Raw genomic sequence first — 14,251 nt, 5'->3', positions numbered from 1 at the left:
GAGGCGGTGCGGAGAAAGATGTCGTGGGGCTCGCAGATGGATCTGTCAGCAGGGCTCGAGACGGGCATGAGTGCTCTTTCTCAGCCTTCACCTGGCAGATCCCTCGCCCCCTCGCTGGTGTCGGAAGCCCGCCCCGCGGCTTCTTCCGCCCAGGGAGAGGGCTCGTCGCATCAGCACTCTAGTTCTGAGGAATTGGATGTGCTGAGCGTCGATATGGGGGAAGATGACTCGCCATCACTTTCCCCTGAGTATGAGGAGCTGGTGGATGTGCTTTCTCGCGCTGTGTCTAAGTTAAGCATTGATTGGCCAGCCGAGAATCAGGGCGCTCGTCCGAAAAGCAAACTGGACGAGCGCTTTTTGTCATCAAATAAAGCACTTCCACCACGGGGTCTGCCATTCTTCCATGATCTTCATGATGAACTAGCGAGATCATGGAAGAAACCATATTCATCACGCTTGTTCAGCCCTCATGTCAAGCACTATTCTAACATAAGAGGGCTGAAAGAATATGGTTATGGGACGATGCCCCCGGGGTCATCATCGTCCCTGAAGACCCCCACGCTTCCCACAAAACCACTTAAAGCTACATCAGGGTTAGTGGGAAAAGCGTATATGGCAGCAGGTCAGGCTGGATGGATCTGGATGGCGGGGAGGGGATTGGCCCGGACGCAGTTCGAGAACTGCGTCGAGCCACAGATCTGTCTCTTAGGGCCACCAAGGAGACCGCCAGAGCTGTTGGGCGGTCTATGGCAGCCTTGGTGGCGACAGAGAGGCACCTGTGGCTCAATCTGTCTGAGTTAAAGGATAAAGACAGGGCCTTTCTCCTCAATGCCCCGCTTGTGCCTTCTGGCCTGTTCGGCGACGCAGTTACATCAGTCGTCGACAGGTTCCAGGAAGCTAAGAGGCGTTTAAGAAGTATCTACCACGCCGCCATCCATCCTCTGGGGCTGCTGGGCGTGAGCAGCCCCAGCCGTATAGCTCCTCATACCGAGCGCAGCAGAAAGAGAGTGTCGCCTCTCGTGCTCCACCTCAAAGACACGGTGGGCCAGGACGGCACTCTCAGCCCAAGCCTTCTAAGCCAAAGACAGACCTGAGGGTTTTGCTTCGGGCGAAGAAGGCTGGGCAGAAGAAGTCCTGACGCCAGGGGTGTCAGGCTTCTGAGGGCAGCCCCGCACGGGGTGGTGCGGTACACACTTCTTCATGATACGGTGCCCGTTCCACCTCGTGGCCCTCAGGAGGCCGTTCTGCCAACCCCGCCACCTCTGGTGATTCAGGGCGCAGCGGTTCCCACCGAATTAGTGACGCAGTGTTCAGAACAACACGACGCTGCGTCACATCCTCTGAGGAGGATAAATTTACATCAAAAATGTGCTGTGAACAAAACACCAGAGGCCAGCCTCGAGAGGCTAGTTCCCTTAGTAGATTTTCTGGTAGAGTGGAAATCTCTTCAAAATATCTCACGTTGGGTCCTGCAGATTATAGAGAAAGGTTACATCCAGTTTTGGTGCCATCCACCTCTGTTCAAAGGAGTGCTGCAAACGTCAGTGCTTCCACAGCAGGCTCTGGAAGAAATAAAAACCTTATTAGCAAAAGAGGCTATAGAGAGGGTTCCGGTTGCCAACAGGGAGTCGGGGTTTTACAGCCGGTATTTCTTGGTTCCAAAAAAGGATGGGGGGTTGCGCCCTATTTTAGATCTGCGACATCTGAATCGAGCAGTACAAAAGCTAAAATTCAAGATGCTGACGATAGGTCAAATCGTGACTCAAATCAAATCCGAGGATTGGTTTGTCACAATAGATCTCAAGGACGCATACTTCCATATCTCCATCCTTCCACAGCACAGGAAGTTCCTGAGGTTCACTTTCGGGGGCAAAGCGTACCAATTTCGGGTTCTTCCGTTCGGCCTAGCTCTCTCACCCCGCACATTCACGAAATGCGTAGATGCAGCGCTGGCCCCGCTCAGGCTGCAGGGCATACGCATCCTGAATTATATCGACGACTGGTTGATTTTAGCACAGTCAGAGGAGATGGCGGTTCGGCATCGAGATGTCGTTCTCGCACATATTCAGAAATTGGGGTTGAGACTAAATGCCAAGAAAAGCGTGCTTACTCCACGACAGAGGAACACTTTTCTTGGTGTGGTTTGGGATTCAGTGACAATGCGAGCATGTCTCTCTCCAGTTCGCATCACTGCTATTCTATCAGCCATGAAAGAATTGAAGCTAGGCCAGTCACGCACTGAAAAACAGTTTCAGAGACTGCTGGGTCTGATGGCAGTAGCGTCCAACGTGATACCTTTTGGCCTGCTGTACATGAGACCCTTACAGTGGTGGCTCAGGACCAAAGGGTTCTCCCCGAGGGGCAACCCACTTCGTATGATCAAGATCAAGCGGCGCTGTCTCCACGCCTTGATCATATGGAAGAAAAATTGGTTCCTGTCCCAGGGCCCTGTGTTAGGAGCTCGATGTCGCCGTGTCATTCTGACGACGGACGCTTCTCTCACAGGCTGGGGAGCGGTAATGGAAGGCCGCTCAGCTCAGGGTCTGTGGAAGAGTCATCAGCTCTCGTGGCACATAAATTGCCTGGAGATGATGGCGGTCTTCAATGCGTTGAAGTTCTTCCTTCCAGACATGAGGGGCCATCATGTGCTAGTCAGGATGGACAACACATCGGTGGTCTTGTATATAAATCGACAGGGGGGTCTGCGGTCGCGCCCATTATACAAACTGGCGCAACAGGTCCTCCTGTGGTCTCTGGGGAAGATGCTCTCCTTGAGAGCTATCTACATTCCAGGGACTCAGAATATTGGAGCAGACATCCTGTCGAGGCAGGGGCTGAGGCCAGGGGAATGGAGACTTCACCCAGAGGTGGTGAAGCTCATATGGGAGATTTATGGCCAAGCGGAAGTGGATCTGTTCGCGTCTCAGGATATGACGCACTGTCCACTTTGGTTCTCCCTCACACATCCAGCTCCTCTGGGACTGGATGCCATGGTACAGATGTGGCCGAGGCTGTGTCTGTATGCATTTCCCCCAGTTGTTCTGCTCCCAGGAGTTCTGGAGAAAATTCTCCAGGAAGGGATAAGTCTACTGCTAGTAGCACCTCACTGGCCGAGCCGCATATGGTTTTCGGACCTGATAGCTCTTCTCGATGGCTCCCCGTCCAGAAATGTGGAATCTGTGGGTTTGGCCTCTGAGGGGGCCAAAATCATAGAGGCTGGTCTCTCAACTGAGGTTGTAGAGACCATTCTTCAATCCAGAGCTCCTTCCACGAGGAAACTATACGCCTTGAAGTGGAAACTTTTCACTTCCTGGTGTCAAGAACGGCAATTGGATCCAGTCCACTGCCCGATAGGTTCAGTACTTGAGTTCCTACAGTGCCGCTTCTCATCTGGGTTAACCCCCTCTACACTTAAAGTATATGTTTCAACTATATCTGCTTACCATGCCCATGTGGATGGTAATACTGTCGGGAAGAACCCGTTAGTTATTCGTTTCCTCCGTGGCACCCAGAGGCTGAGGCCTGCGATGCGCACGAGGGTCCCTGCTTGGGATTTGGCCATTGTGTTAGAAGGCCTATCTACAGCTCCATTTGAGCCACTTGAGTCAGTCTCAGATAAGTTCCTGACACTTAAGACTGTCTTCCTTCTCGCCATATCGTCCCTTAAGAGAGTAGGAGACCTTCAGGCCCTTTCAGTGTCCCCAACCTGTCTTGAGTTTGCGCTGGGGATGGTCAAAGCCTTCCTCTACCCCAAACCTGGGTATATCCCTAAGTTTTTGACTAATGTTCTAAGGCCTATTGTGTTGCAAGCTTTTTGTCCTCCTCCATTTGTTACCCCAGACCAGGAGAAACTAAATCTGCTGTGTCCAGTGCGAGCGCATATGTCCACAGAGCTGCCCTGTGGAGGAAAGCAGACCAGTTATTTGTGTGCTTTGGACCACATAACAGGGGTCGTCCTGCCTCTAAACACACTGTAAGCAAGTGGATAGTCGAGGCTATTTCGCTCGCCTACGAGGTCTCTGGCCAGCAGTGTCCTTTAGCTATCAGAGCACATTCAACTAGGAGTATGGCGGCCTCCAAGGCCTTAATTTCGGGGGTTTCCCTCAAAGAAATCTGTGATGCGGCCGGTTGGTCCTCGCCTCTCACTTTTGTGAGGTATTATGACCTTGACCTGGACGCAGCTCCAGGATCATCGGTGTTGCTGTCTTAAGTGTGCCACAGTTTCACACGGACAGGTATTTGTGATTATGGCGTTTTGGTATATCGTTCCCAAAGCGATCCTATCGGACACAGCGCAAGTTCCCTCGAAAGGGAACGTCTCAGGTTACGTATGTAACCATAGTTCCCTGAGAAAGGGAACGAGACGCTGTGTTGCGTTGCCATACTCCCAGCATCCCTGTGATCGATTTGCTTCGGCAATTTGAGCTGAAGCCGGTCTCGGATGTGTATTTATCCTTTCCTGGTTGTGACGTCACCCGCCCGTGACGTTCACTCTCGCCATTGGACTAGTTGACAGACGTGCATCAGACGCTATCACGCTGAGGGCGTTCCCAAAGCGATCCTATCGGACACAGCGTCTCGTTCCCTTTCTCAGGGAACTATGGTTACATATGTAACCTGAGACGATTTATGGCCAAAGGGTCCTTGATCTTCAACTTTTTATATATAACTACTGACTGCTTCTGATGATATATCAGCCATAAAGTATTGCATATAAGACCTACTGAACAAAATTCTGGCAAATTAATCCCCAATAATGAACTTTCTATACATAATCATTGACTCGCTCTGATGTTACTTCAGCCATACCTGAGCCCATGTGTGACCTATTGAACATGTTTCTGGAAAATTAGTCCTCAATCATAAACTTATAATCCATCTGATGTTAGATCATCCAGACAGTAGTCCATATTTGACCTACTGAACATATATCTGGCCAAAGGGTACTTGATCTTGAACTTTTTATAAATAACTATTGACTCCTTCTGATGATACGTCATCCATAAAGTATTGCATATTAGACCTACTGAACAAAATTCTGGCAAATTAGACCTCAATCATGAACGTTCCATACATAATCATTGACTCACTCTGATGTTTCTTCAGCCATACCTGAGCCCATGTGTGACCTACTGAACATGTTTCTGGAAAATTCTTCAATCATGAACTTATACTCCATCAGATGTGAAACCATCTAGACAATAATCCATATTAGACCTACTGAACATATTTATAACCAAAGGGTACTTAATCTTGAACATTTTATATATTAACATTGACTCCTTTTGATGATTCGTCAGCCATGGAGTATTGCATATTTGACCTAATGGACATATTTCTGGCAAATTGTTCCTCAATCATGAACTTTTTATACATACAAATTGACTGCTTCTGATAATACGTCAGCCTTAGAGTATTGCATATTTGACCTAATAGACATATTTATGGCAAATTAGTCCTCCATGATGAACTTTCTATACTTACTCATTGACTCACTCTGTTGTTACTTCAGTAATACATGAGCCCATGTGTGACCTACTTGAACATATTTCTGGAAAATTAGTCGTCAATCATGAGCTTTTTATACATATACATTGACTGCTTCTGATCATACATCAGCTATAGAGCATTGCATATTTGACTTAATAGATATATTTCTGACCAAGGAGTACTCGATCTTGAACATTTTATACATAACTATTGACTAATTTTGATGAAATGTCAGCCATAGAGTATTGCATATTTGACCTAATGGACATATTTGTGGCAAATTAGTCCTCAATCATGAACTTTCTATACATAACCATTGACTCCATCTGATGTTTGATCATCCAGAGAGTAGACCACATTTGACCGACAGAACATATTTCTGACCAAACAGGATATTGAACTTTTTTATATACTCATTGATTCCTTCTGTTGTCACATCAGCCATATAGAAGTCCATATTTGACCTACTGAACATATTTCTGACCCAAGATTCTTTGATCATGAACTTTCATTACAGACTCATTGACTCTTTCTAATGTTACATCATACAGACAATAGTCCAAACTTGACATAATGAATATATTTCTGGCCCAAGAGTACTCAAACTTAAATTTTTTAAAAATACTCATTGACAACTTCAGATGTTACATCAGCCAGACAGAAGTCCGTATTCAACCGACTGAACATATTTCTGACTCAAGAGTACTCAATCTTGAACTGTTTATACATACTCATTGATTCCTTCTGATGTTTCTTCAGCCATACAGAAGTCCATATTTAACCTACTGAACATATCTCTTGCCCAAATGCCTCTGATCATGAACTTTCTATGCATACTCATTAACTCCTTCTGGTGATAAGTCAGCCATATAGTAGTCCACATTTGACCAAGTGAACATATTTCTGGCCCAAGTGTACTCTATCTTGAACTTTTTATACATACCAATTAACTCCTTTTGATGTTATATTGGCCATACAGAAGTCCATATTTGACCAACAGGACACCTTTCTGGCCAAAGAGACCCTGAACATGAACTTACTATACATTATCATAGACTCCTTCTGATGTTAAATCAGCCATACAGAAGTTCATATTTGACCTGCTGAACATATTTCTGGCCAAAAAGTATTCAACTTTGAATTTTCTATACCTACTTATTGACTCCTGATATTACATCAGCCATACAGAAGTCCATACTTTACCAACAGACCTACTGAACATATTTCTGGCCCAACAGTCCTCGATAATGAATATTCTATACATACTGACATATTGACTCCTTCTGATGATATGTCAGCTGTACAATAGTGCATATGTGACATAATGAACTTATTTCTGGCCAAAGAGTACTCGATCATGAGCTTTCAAAACATACTCATCGATTCCTTTTGTTGTTACATCTGCCTTACAGAAGCCCATTATTGACCAACTGAACATATTTCTGGCCAAAAAGTACTTGATTTTGAACTTTCTATATATACTCTTTGCCTCTTTCTGGTGTTTCACCAGCTATTCAGAAGTCCATATCTGACCTAATGAACAAAATTCTGGCTATACACTTTCTATACACACTTATTGTCTCATTCTGATGTTACATCAGACAGACAGTAGTCCATATTTGACAAAGTGAACATATTTCTGGCTAAAGATTCCCTGAACATTAACTTACCATACATTCTTAAAGATTCCTTTGGATGTTACATCAGACAGACAGAAGTCTATATTTGAATAAGTGAACATATTCTGGCCCAAGAGTACTCAATCTTGAAATGTTTGTACTCATAGACTCCTTTTGATTCGACATCAGCCATAAAGAAGTCTATATTTGAACAACTGAAAATATTTCTGGCCAAACAGTCCCTGAACATGAACTTAAAATACATTATTAATGACTCCTTCAGATGTTACATCAGCTAGACAGTAGTCCAAAATTGACCTACTGAGCATATTTCTGGCAAAAGAGACCTTGATCATGAACTTTCAAATCATAATCATTAACGCCTTCTGATGTTACATCAGCAATACAGTAATCCATATTGACCTAATGAACATTTTTCTGTCCCGAATTCTTTATCTTGAACTTTTTTTATACATACTTATTGATTACTTCTGATGGTACATAAGCTAGACAATAGCCTATATTGGACCTACTGAACATATTTCTGGCCCAAGAGTCCCCGCTAATGAACATTCTATAGATACTCATTGACTCTTCTGATGATATGTCAGCTATACAATAGTGTATATGTGACGTAATGAACATATTTCTGGCCAAAGAGTATGTTGTTACATGATGTTACATCAGCTAATCAGAAGTTCATGTTTGACCTATTTCTGGCCAGAGTACTCGATTTTTACATTTCTGAACACACTTATTGACTCCTTCTAATGTTACATCAGACAGACAGTAGTCCATTTTTGAACAACAGAAATTTGTTCAATTGGTCAAAATGGGTTCATATATGGCTAAAGTAACATCAGAGTGAATTAATGTATATGTATAGAAAGTTCAAGATTGAGTACTCTTGGGCCAGAAATATGTTCAGTAGGTCTAATGTTGACTTCTGTATGGGAGAAGTAACATCAGAAGGAGTGTATAAAAGTAATGTATAAAAAGTTCAAGATTGATTAATCTTTGGCCAGAAATATATCCATTAGTTCAAATATGCAATACTCTATGGCTGAAGTAACAACAGAGTGAGGCAATGAGTATGTATAGAAAGTATATAATCGAGTACACTTGGGTAAGAAATATGTTCGGTAGGTCAAATATGGACTTCTGTATAGCTGATGTAATATCAGAAAGCGTCAATGAGTATATATAAAAAGTTTAATATCGAGTACTCTTTGGCCAGAAATATGTTCAGTAGGTCAAATATACAATACTCTGTGGCTGAAGAAACATCAGATTGAGGCATGTATATAAAGTTCATGATCAAGGACTATTGGAACAGAAAAAAATTAATCAGTTTTAACATGCACTTCTGTATGGCTGAAATAAAATAAAAAATTTGCTTATCTAACATCAGAAAGGAGTCATTGAGTCTGTACAGAAATTTCATCATCGAGGACTAATTTGCCAGAAATTTGTTCAGTAGGTCAAAAATTGGTTCCCTTTCGCGGGAAGTCACGCTGCGTCCGATAGGATCGCTTTTGCAATGCCCTCAGCGTGATAGCGTCTGATGCACGTCTGTCAACTAGTCCAGTGGTGAGAGTGAACATCACGGGCGGGTGACGTCACGACCAGGAAAGGATAAATACACATCCGGCGAGACCGGCTTCAGCTTTTCTGCCTCAGCAAAGCGCTCTGTGTCAAACTGTCTCTGTCTATTTATTGTTTGTCCCGATATTGTACAGCTCAATATATTATTATGGCGAACCAAACATTTAAGCCGTGTGCTCCTCCTTGCCCTTGTTTCCTAACGGGTGGGGATACACACGATTTATGTGTTATCTGTTTGGGAGTAGAGCATACTCTTTCAGCCTTCGAGGGGGCTGAATGTGAGCACTGTGAGAAGCTTCCTTTAAGAACGCACCGCTCCCGCCTCTCACTTTTTGAGGAAAGTGTGCAGGCAAGCATTCCTCATGGCTCTGGACCCACGGCTGCTGAGGCAGCACGGAGAAAGATGTCATGGGGTTCGCAGATGGATCTGTCAGCGGGGCTTGAGACTGGCATGAGTGCCCTTTCTCAACCCTCACCTGTCAGATCTGTCGCCCCCTCTGTGGTGTCGGAAGCCTGCCCAGCGGCTTCTTCCGCCCAGGGAGAGGGATTGTCGCTTCAACACTCCAGTTCTGAGGAGGTGAATGTGTTGAGCGTCGATATGGGGGAAGATGACTCTCCATCTCTTTCCCCAGAGTATGAGGAGCTGGTGGAGGTGTTAACTCGTGCTGTGTCTAAGCTGAACATCAAATGGCCAGCTGAGAAACAGGGCGCTCATCCTAAAAGCAAGCTGGACGAGCGTTTTCTAACGTCAAACAAATCACCTCCACCAAGGAGCCTTCCATTTTTCCATGATCTCCATGAGATTATTCAGCCCTCACGTCAAACACTACTCTGAAATAAGAGGGCTGAAGGAGTATGGTTATAGGGCGATGCCCCGGGTTGAACAGACGCTTGTGAGCTATCTGTCCCCGGGCTCAGCATCGTCCCTGAAGGCCCCCACGCTTCCCACAAAGCCACTCAAAGCTACATCAGGGCTAGTGGGAAAAGCGTATACGGCGCCAGGTCAGGCTGGTGCGTGCTTGTACACGATGGCTATCTTGCAAGCATACCAAGCCGACCTGCTGAAGGATTTGGATGGCGGGGAGGGGATTGGCCCAGACGCAGTTCGCGAACTGTGTCGAACCACAGATCTGTCTCTAAGAGCCACCAAGGAGACCGCCAGAGCAGTTGGGCGGTCTATGGCAGCCTTGGTGGCGACAGAGAGGCACCTGTGGCTCAATTTGTCCGATTTAAAAGATAAGGACAGGGCCTTTCTCCTCAACGCCCTGCTTGCGCCATCTGGCCTGTTCGGCGACGCTGTCACATCGGTTGTCGACAGGTTTCAGGAAGCTAAGAAGCAAGCATAGGCGTTCAAAAAATATCTTCCACGCCGCCATCCATCCTCTGGGGTTGCTGGGCGTGAGCAACCCCAGCCGTATAGCTCCTCATACAGAGCGCAGCAGAAGGAGAGTGTCGCTTCTCGTGCTCCACCTCAGAGACACGGTGGGCCGGGACGGCACTCTCAGCCCAAGCCTTCTAAGCTGAAGACAGACCTGAGGGTCGTTCTTCAGGTGAAGAAGGCTGGGCAGAAGAAGTCCTGACACCAGTGGTGTCAGACTTCTGAGGGTAGCCCCACGCGGGGTGCTGCGGTGTTCACTTCAGTATATGGTGCCCGTCCCACCTCGTGGCCCACAGGGGGCCGTTCTGCCAACCCCGCCACCTCTGGTGCTTCGGGGTGCGGCGGTTCCTGGCAGATTAGTGACGCAGAGCTCAGAACAACACGACGCTGCATCACATTCATATCCTCTGAGGAGGATAAATTTACATTAAAAATGTGCTGTAAACAATACACCAGAGGCCAGCCTCGAGAGGCTGCAAATTATAGAAAAAGGTTACAAAATCCAGTTTTGGTGCCGCCCACCTCTATTCAAAGGAGCGCTGCAAACAACAGTACTTCCACAGCAGGCTCTGGTGTTGAAGCAAGAAATAAAAACCTTATTAGCAAAAGAGGCTATAGAGAGGGTTCTGGTTTTACAGCCGGTATTTCTTGGTTCCAAAAAAGGATGGGGGGTCTCGTCCTATTTTAGATCTATGTCATCTGAATCAAGCAGTACGAAAGCTAAAATTCAAGATGCTGACGTTAAGTCAAATCCTGACTCAAATCAAATCCGAGGATTGGTTTGTCACAATAGATCTCAAGGACGCATACTTCCATGTCTCCATCCTCCAACAGCACAGGAAGTTCCTGAGGTTCGCTTTCGGGGGCGAAGCGTACCAATTTCAGGTTCTTCCGTTCAGCCTAGCTCTTTCACCCCGCACATTCACGAAATGCGGAGATGCAGCACTGGCCCCGCTCAGGCTGCAGGGCATATGCATCCCGAATTATATCGATGACTGGTTAATATTAGCACAGTCGGAGGAGATGGCGGTTCGGCATCGAGATGTCGTTCTCGCCCATATTCAGAAATTGGGGTTGAGATTGAATGCCAAGAAAAGCGTGCTTACTCCACAACAGAGTAACTTTTCTTGGTGTGGTTTGGGATTCAGTGACAATGCGAGCATGTCTCTCACCAGTTCGCATCACTGCTATTCTATCAGCCATAAAAGAATTGAAGCTAGGCCAGTCACGCACTGTAAAACAGTTTCAGAGACTGTTGGGTCTGATGGCAGCAGCGTCCAACGTGATACCTTTTGGCCTGCTGTACATGAGACCCTTACAGTGGTGGCTCAGGACCAAAGGGTTTTCCCCGAGTGTGTTGATACCCAGGAACTAATGTGTACTTACACTGAAAATACACAAAAATTGACCACTTAAAATAAAGTGTGGAACATGTGTTGATACCCAAGAACTAATGTGTACTCACACTGAAAATACACAAAAATTGTCCACTTAAAATAAAGTGTGGAACATGTGGTCGATACCCAGGAACTAATGTGTACTTACACTGAAAATACACAAAAATTGACCACTTAAAATAATGTGTGGAACATGTGGTCGATATCCAGGAACTAATGTGTAATTACACAGAAAATACACAAAAATTGACCACTTAAAACAAAGTGTAGAACCTGTGTTGATACCCAGGAACTAATGTGTACTTACACAGAAAATACACCAAAATTTGACCACTTAAAATAAAGTGTGGAACCTGTGTTGATACCCAGGAACTAATATGTACTTACACTGAAAATGCACAGAAAACATGGTTTAATACCTAGAAGTTACATTCAATTCAGAAAGTCTGTATCTATGAAAGTAAAATACACATTCTGTTAAAACTATATAAACACATTAATTTATATTATCAAGCACTCTCTACATATAATTACCCTAATTGATTTTAGAACAAATTAAAATTTTAAATTATGTTCTACAATAAAGTACAGAATTTTTATAAGTTGATATGTTCTTCATGGCTGCAAATTAATGGATTTCGAAATCCTTTCTTATGTCATGAAAGAGTTGAGCAATTACTCCTTGTCTGTTTCGTTTGCCCAACCAATGATACCACTGAACACATTTCAAATGCTCTTTCAAGAGTGGAGTGCTTTTGTTGCCTCTGTGCTTGGTAACCTGAGACCTGATGCTTTGCCATGCACGCTCGATGTGCTGTGTATGGCAACCAGTAATTGGATCAGCAAAGATTTCTGAATGGTTGACAGTAAAATGCCTGTATCCATGCCTAGGAAGAGCCTGAGCATATGCTCTCCAGCAGTCAATGAAAACGGTGGATCCTCTTCTCACGTGCCATAATGGGTATGAGAGTTTGTCTTGAGCGGTTTTTGACAGTCTTCAGAATGGGCAAACATCTATGGCCCTTCATTCCCAGTATTCCAAAAACCCAGTTGTTTCTTCTCCATGTAGTTCGAAAACGACCATGGTTATACTAGAAGAAAAGAATCAAACTTTAGATACACTGGAGATACCAAAAATGTCACCAAATATTTCAATATTTCATTTTTTATATATATATATATATATATATATATATATATATATATAAAAAAACTTTTAAAATCTAGACTTCTACATTTTTAAAGACCTCTTTTATCACAACAGACAACCTATTTTGTCCATGGCCCATTTACCTTCCTTTTATGTGCAAACTTTGACTCATCAATAGAAACAAACTTGTGTCTTGAGTTTCCACCAACTGTAAGACCAGTTCTTCTCGGTCTCTGTAGTGCAGCTATGCATATCTAAATAACATAATAGAAATATTAATGAATGGCATTGTTTTTGTATTCATTATAAAGAAGTACCTCACCTTCCTAAGTGCATTTGTCATTCGCGACAGAGTTCTTGAACTTCTGGCCATCTGATCCTCTAGCAGGTCAATTTGCCTGAGTTGGAGACCTTGTGCAAATCTGTGGACAATGAGAACATCACTAGTACTGGCTCTGTTTACTCCACAGGCTATACAAACATTATTTTTGTAAATCATTATGAGTAAAGCACTGTACAGATAAATAAGTGTGGCGAGGGGGGCGTGGTTCAGCGGAGTCGGCAGCGGGAGAGAGAGTCAGGAGACGAATGGTGAGTGAGTGGGTTAAATGCAAATGACGAACACCTGTCTCTTGCTTCAGTAATTGGTGTGGAGAGAGTATATAACGCCAGGAGAAACAGGAGTGGGGGAGAGAGAAGGACTACTGACTGCTGCCCACGCTGGATGTATTGTGATTTTGTTGGAGAGAATTTATGATTTATTTGTGACCGTTTTGTGCCTGTCTGCACACCTTTTCCTTTTTGTGAAATTATTGAATAAAAGCAGTCAGTAGTCAAGCCGACCCTGTCCTCTTTTCATTCCTAAACATTGAACCTTGTTACACTGGTGCCGAAACCCGGGAAGGAAGACGGAAGCCGCCGCCATGCAATCGTCCTCTGGATCGCCATTTGCGGAGATTATCAGCTCCCTCGCGGCCATGCAACAGGAACAACACAAGGCCCTGCTGGACTTGAGACAGGATCAAGAGAGATGTTTTCAAGTCGTCGTCCAAGCCCAGCAGGAGGACCGCGAGAGGTTCCGGAGCTGGATTGACCGGGAGGTTCGACCGGAAGCCCTGGAACCACGAGCTGTGCCCACCCACCTACCTGTCGGGCTGTCGGGCTGGCCACGGGACCAGTGGCCGATGCGCTGGTCCCGTTGCTCTCCGGGGAGTCCCAGATAGCGGCACAGCAGCTTCCGGTGCAGAATCTCCTGGTCTTCGACGACCTGAAAAGGGCCATCCTCCAGCAGGTCGGCCCTTCGTGATGGCCCAACAGCTCCGGGACTCCTGCCACAAATGGCTGTTGGCTGAGGGAAGCGACGTGGAGAAGATCGTCGATCGAGTGGTACTGGAACAATTCATTACTCGGCTCCCAAGGAAGACAGCCGGGTGGGTCCAGTGCCACCGCCCCACGTCGCTGGACTCGGCCATCCACCTCGCGGAGGACCATATGGTGGCATGCCCAGGGGTCGGCGAACCCCTCCCATCTGCTTCTCTCTCTCCTTCTTCCCCTTCTGTCTCTCTCTCTCGTCCTGTCCCTCTCCCCAGGTCCCGTCCGCCTGGCCATCCTC

The 14,251-nt window shown here is 45.5% G+C and overlaps 2 protein-coding genes across 5 annotated transcripts in view; one reads left to right on the top strand and one right to left on the bottom strand.

Annotated features, from left to right (window-relative positions):
• med1 (mediator complex subunit 1) overlaps window positions 1-14,251 on the bottom strand; it is a 633,161-nt gene that overhangs the window by 418,895 nt on the left and 200,015 nt on the right. For 2 of the 3 annotated variants that reach the window (XR_007927078.1, XR_007927079.1), the window contains 3 exons: window positions 12,962-13,061; window positions 12,783-12,893; window positions 11,885-12,580 (listed from right to left, as the gene is read on the bottom strand). The exons of the other annotated variant lie outside the window; for it this stretch is intronic. The gene's annotated coding sequence lies outside the window, so the exon portion shown is untranslated. Of the gene's footprint in view, window positions 1-11,884; window positions 12,581-12,782; window positions 12,894-12,961; window positions 13,062-14,251 lie in introns of those variants that run through there. 3 annotated transcript variants of the gene reach the window in all.
• si:ch211-196c10.15 (uncharacterized) overlaps window positions 1-14,251 on the top strand; it is a 370,952-nt gene that overhangs the window by 266,877 nt on the left and 89,824 nt on the right. The gene's annotated exons all lie outside the window — the stretch shown is intronic.

The sequence above is a fragment of the Ctenopharyngodon idella genome, chromosome 2 (genome assembly GCF_019924925.1).
Source record: "Ctenopharyngodon idella isolate HZGC_01 chromosome 2, HZGC01, whole genome shotgun sequence".
Taxonomy (NCBI): domain Eukaryota; kingdom Metazoa; phylum Chordata; class Actinopteri; order Cypriniformes; family Xenocyprididae; genus Ctenopharyngodon; species Ctenopharyngodon idella.
The sequence above is the reverse complement of the archived record's forward strand: the minus strand, read 5'-3'. Positions and strand labels throughout refer to the sequence as shown.